General features: G+C 50.8%; 1 long non-coding RNA gene across 2 annotated transcripts; it reads right to left on the bottom strand.

Moving 5' to 3' along the window:
- Nucleotides 1–483: 483 nt before the first annotated feature.
- LOC127925123 (uncharacterized) lies at nucleotides 484–1,898 on the bottom strand. Of its 2 annotated transcripts, none has more exons than XR_008119806.1 (3): nucleotides 1,523–1,898; nucleotides 1,206–1,249; nucleotides 484–748 (listed from the first exon to the last, which is right to left on the bottom strand). It is a non-coding gene; the product is annotated as an uncharacterized LOC127925123 (long non-coding RNA). The 2 variants fall into 2 exon arrangements; XR_008119807.1 differs by lacking the exon at nucleotides 1,206–1,249 and adding an exon at nucleotides 981–1,024.
- Between the last annotated feature and the right edge of the window lie 3,539 nt (nucleotides 1,899–5,437).

The raw sequence follows: 5,437 nt of genomic DNA, 5'->3' as shown, positions 1-5,437 counted from the left end.
CAATATACACAGTCAGTTAGGAAAGCTAAGGCTAGCTTTTCCAAACATACATTTGAATCCTGCAAGCACTAATTCTAAAAGGTTTTGGGACACTGTAAAGTCCATGGAGAATAAGAGCACCTCCTCGCAGCTGCCCACTGCACTGAGGCTAGGAAACACTGTCACCACCGATAAATCCACGATAATCAAGAATTTCAATAAGCATTTCTCTACTGCTGGCCATGCTTTCCACCTAGCTACCCCAACCCCGGTCAAAAGCTCTGCACCCTCCACAGCAACTGGCCCAAGCCCGTTTCTCCTTCACCCAAATCCAGACAGCTGATGTTCTGAAAGAGCTGCAAAATCTGGATCCCTACAAATCAGCTGGGCTAGACAATCTGGACCCTCTCTTCCTAAAAGTAACTGTCGCCATTGTTGCAACCCCTATTACTAGTCTGTTCAAACTTTCTTTCGTATCGTCTGAGATTCCTAAAGATTGAAAGCGGCTGCGGTCATCCCCCTCTTCAAAGGGGGAGACACTCTAGACCCAAACTGTTACAGACCAATATCCATCCTGCCCTGCCCTGCCCTGCCTCTAGACCCAAACTGTTACAGACCTATATCCATCCTGCCCTGCCCTGCCCTGCCTCTAGACCCAAACTGTTACAGACCTATATCCATCCTGCCCTGCCCTGCCCTGCCTCTAGACCCAAACTGTTACAGACCTATATCCATCCTGCCCTGCCTCTAGACCCAAACTGTTACAGACCTATATCCATCCTGCCCTGCCCTGCCCTGCCCTGCCTCTAGACCCAAACTGTTACAGACCTATATCCATCCTGCCCTGCCTCTAGACCCAAACTGTTACTACAGACCTATATCCATCCTGCCCTGCCTCTAGCCCAAACTGTTACAGACCTATATCCATCCTGCCCTGCCTCTACCCAAACTGTTACTAGACCTATATCCACCCTGCCCTGCCTCTAGACCCAAACTCAGACCTATATCCATCCTGCCCTGCCTCTAGACCCAAACTGTTACAGACCTATATCCATCCTGCCCTGCCTCTAGACCCAAACTGTTACAGACCCATATCCATCCTATTCTGCCTCTAGACCCAAACTGTTACAGACCGATATCCATCCTGCCCTGCCTCTAGACCCAAACTGTTACAGAACTATATCCATCCTGCCCTGCCCTGCCTCTAGACCAAAACTGTTACAGACCTATATCCATCCTGCCCTGCCTCTAGACCCAAACTGTTACAGACCTATATCCATCCTGCCCTGCCCTGCCTCTAGACCCAAACTGCTACAGACCTATATCCAACCTGCCCTGCCTCTAGACCCAAACTGTTACAGACCTATATCCATCCTGCCCTGCCTCGAGACCCAAACTGTTACAGACCGATATCCATCCTGCCCTGCCCTGCCTCTAACCCAAACTGCTACAGACCTACCAACCTGCCCTGCCTCTAGACCCAAACTGTTACAGACCTATCCATCCTGCCCTGCCCTGCCTCTAGACCCAAACTATTACAGACCTATATCCATCCTGCCCTGCCTCTAGACCCAAACTGTTACAGACCTATATCCATCCTGCCCTGCCTCTAGACCCAAACTGTTACAGACCTATATCTATCCTGCCCTGCCTCTAGACCCAAACTGTTACAGACCTATATCCATCCTGCCCTGCCCTGCCTCTATACCCAAACTGTTACAGACCTATATCCATCCTGCCCTGCCCTGCCTCTAGACCCAAACTGTTACAGACCTATATCCATCCTGCCCTGCCTCTAGACCCAAACTGTTACACACCTATATCCATCCTGCCCTGTCTTTCTAAAGTCTTCGAAAGCCAAGTGAACAAACAGATTACTGACCATTTTGAATCCCACCACCCCAGCCACGCTCAAGGTCCTAAACGATATCATAACCGCCATTGATAAAAGACAGTACTGTGCAGCCGTCTTCATCGACCTGGCCAATGCTTTCGACTCTGTCAATCACCGTATTCTTATCGGCAGACTCAACACCTTGGGTTCTCAAATGACTGCCTCGCCTGGTTCACCAAATACTTCTCAGATAGAGTTCAGTGTGTCAAATCGGAGGGTCTGTTGTCCGGGCCTCTGGCAGTCTCTATGGGGGTGCCACAGGGTTCAATTCTCGGGCCGACTCTTTTCTCTGTATATATCAATGATGTTGCTCTTGCTGCTGGTGATTCTCTGATCCACCTCTACGCAGACGACACCATTCTGTATACATCTGGCCCTTCTTTGGACACTGTGCTAACAAACCTCCAAACAAGCGTCAACACCATACAACACTCCTTCCGTCGCCTCCAATTGCTCTTAAACGCCAGTAAAAAGAAATGCATGCTCTTCAACCGATCGCTGCTTGCACCCTCCCGCCTAGCATCACTACTCTGGACAGCTCTGACTTAGAATATGTGGACAACTAAAAATACTATATATTTTTTATTTTTTATTTAACTAGGCAAGTCAGCTAAGAACAAATTCATATTTACAATGACGGCCTACACCAGTCAAACCCGGACGACTGATTGTGTGCCGCCCTATGGGACTCCCAATCACGGCCGGTTGTGATACAGCCTGGATTCGAACCAGGGTGTCTGTAGTGACACCTCTAGCGCTGAGATGCAGTGCCTTAGACCACTACCCTACTCGGGAGCCCTGCGACCACTAAAAAGACTTGTAGCCTGTATAGCTTGTTTATGTTTGCAAATCAAAGCGACAAAGAGGCTCAATGTGTACCAAGTGGAGTGAGAGTTCACTAACGCGATGCATTATAGACAACGCTGGACTGATTGTGTGCCGGCCTATGGGACTCCCAATCACGGCCGGTTGTGATACAGCCTGGATTCGAACCAGGGTGTCTGTAGTGACGCCTCTAGCGCTGAGATGCAGTGCCTTAGACCACTGCCCGATTCGGGAGCCCTGCGCCCACTAAAAGACGTGTAGCCTGTATAGCTTGTTTATGTTTGCAAATCAAAGCGACAAAGAGGCTCAATGTGTACCAAGTGGAGTGAGAGTTCACTGACGCAATGCACTATAGAATTAAACGATGATCGATTTATAAGTTAGTGAAATGAGAAGGAGTAGACTACGACGAGAACCCAACAGGTAGGCTGTGGTTTTATCTGAATGGGGTCGGGAGAAAGCACAGCATGCCTCAATTAGCCTAGCTAGCTAGTTGGCTGCTGCAAGTTCGCTAGTCTTGGCTGTAGCCTCAATTAGCCTAGCTAGCTAGTTGGCTGCTGCAAGTTAGCTAGTCTTGGCTGTAGCCTCAATTAGCCTCGCTAGCTAGTTGGCTGCTGCAAGTGATCTAGTTTTGGCTGTAGCCTCAATTAGCCTAGCTAGCTAGTTGGCTAATTCAGGTTAGCTAGTTTTGGCTGTAGCCGAGTTGCTTTGGCTACTGCTCCCTCTCTCTGCTCGCTCCCACCTCACATACCATCCCCTCCACAGCTGCAGCAATCGAACGCCACACACAGACACACACACACACACACACACACACACACACACACACACACACACACACACACACACACACACACACACACACACACACACACACACACACACACACACACATTCTACCCTATGGAGCCAGACAGATGGCCTGGCTAGTTCCACAGGCTTGTAAACCAACCCTCTCTGGCAGGGGTGTGTGTGTGTGTGTGTGTGTGTGTGTGTGTGTGTGTGTGTGTGTGTGTGTGTGTGTGTGTGTGTGTGTGTGTGTGTGTGTGTGTGTGTGTGTGTGTGTGTGTGTCAGAGACCGCATCATGGACCCAGCTGAACCATGGTTTACTGAGCTCTGACATGTAGTGTTGAACACAGTCTCATGCACTGACACACAGACTGACACACAGACTGACACACAGACTGATAACATTGCATCATCTCCCATCTTCGGTCAATGAGGAAGGTGACCTGTAGTTTGTTGGCTAATTCAAATTGTCGGTTGAGCAGAGTAACACACACACACGCACACGCACACACACACACACACACACACACACACACACACACACACACACACACACACACACACACACACACACACACACACACACACACACACACACACACACTCCCCCTACTGTATTACCTCACGCTGAGCAGCACTCCCCCTACTGTATTACCTCACGCTGAGCAGCACTCCCCCTACTGTATTACCTCACGCTGAGCAGCACTCCCCCTACTGTATTACCTCACGCTGAGCAGCACTCCCTCTACTGTATTACCTCACGCTGAGCAGCACTCCCCACTGTATTACCTCATGCTGAACAGCACTCCCTCTACTGTATTACCTCACGCTGAGCAGCACTCCCCCTACTGTATTACCTCACGCTGAGCAACACTCCCCCCTACTGTACAAATTACCTGAAACTCCCCCAACTGTATTACCTCACGTGATGCAGCATTTATCTCTACTGTATTACCTCACGCTGAGCAGCATTCCCCCTAGTTATCCCTCAGACTCCCTACTGGACTTACCTCCACGCTGAGCAGCACTCCCCTACTGTATTACCTCACGCTGAGCAGCACTCCCCAGTATTACCTCACGCTGAGCAGCACTCCCCTACTGTATTACCTCACGCTGAGCAGCACTCCCCACTGTATTACCTCAAAACTCCCCGTATGCAAGGTAGATGCCCCTCTTTGTTTGTAGCTCACGCTGAGCAGCACTCCCCCTACTGTATTACCTCACGCTGGCAGCACTCCCCTAGTATTACCTCACACCCCCTACTGTATTACCTCAGCTGAGCCACTTACCCCTACTGTACTAAACTGAGCAGCACTCCCCTACTGTAAACATCAAGCTGTGCAGCACTGACCTAAAACCTCAGAATTCCCCTATGTATTACCTCAGCACTCCCCTACTGTATTACCTCACGCTGAGCAGCACTCCCCCACTGTATTACCTCAGCACTCCCCTACTGTATTACCTCACACTCCCCCTACTGTCTTACCTCACGCTGAGCAGCACTCCCCCTACTGTATTACCTCAGCACTCCCCTACTGTATTACCTCACGCTGAGCAGCACTCCCCCTACTGTATTACCTCCCAGTTCTCCCCCTACTGTATTACCTCAGCACTCCCCTACCCCCACCCCACGCTGAGCAGCACCCCCCTACTGTATTACCTCAGCACTCCCCTACTGTATTACCTCAGCACCCCCCTACCCCTACCCCCACCAGCCTCCCCCCACCCCTTACCTCAGCACCCCCTACTGTATTACCTCACGCTGAGCAGCACTCCCCCTACTGTATTACCTCAGCACCCCCCCCTACCCCCACCTCAGCACTCCCCCTACCCCTCCCCAGCACTCCCCCCCACTGTATTACCTCAGCACTCCCCCCTGTATTACCTCAGCACTCCCCCCACCCCTTACCTCCACGCTGAGCAGCACTCCCCCACTGTATTACCCCACG

This window comes from Oncorhynchus keta, unplaced genomic scaffold (genome assembly GCF_023373465.1).
Source record: "Oncorhynchus keta strain PuntledgeMale-10-30-2019 unplaced genomic scaffold, Oket_V2 Un_contig_5145_pilon_pilon, whole genome shotgun sequence".
Taxonomy (NCBI): Eukaryota; Metazoa; Chordata; class Actinopteri; order Salmoniformes; family Salmonidae; genus Oncorhynchus; species Oncorhynchus keta.
The sequence above is the reverse complement of the archived record's forward strand: the minus strand, read 5'-3'. Positions and strand labels throughout refer to the sequence as shown.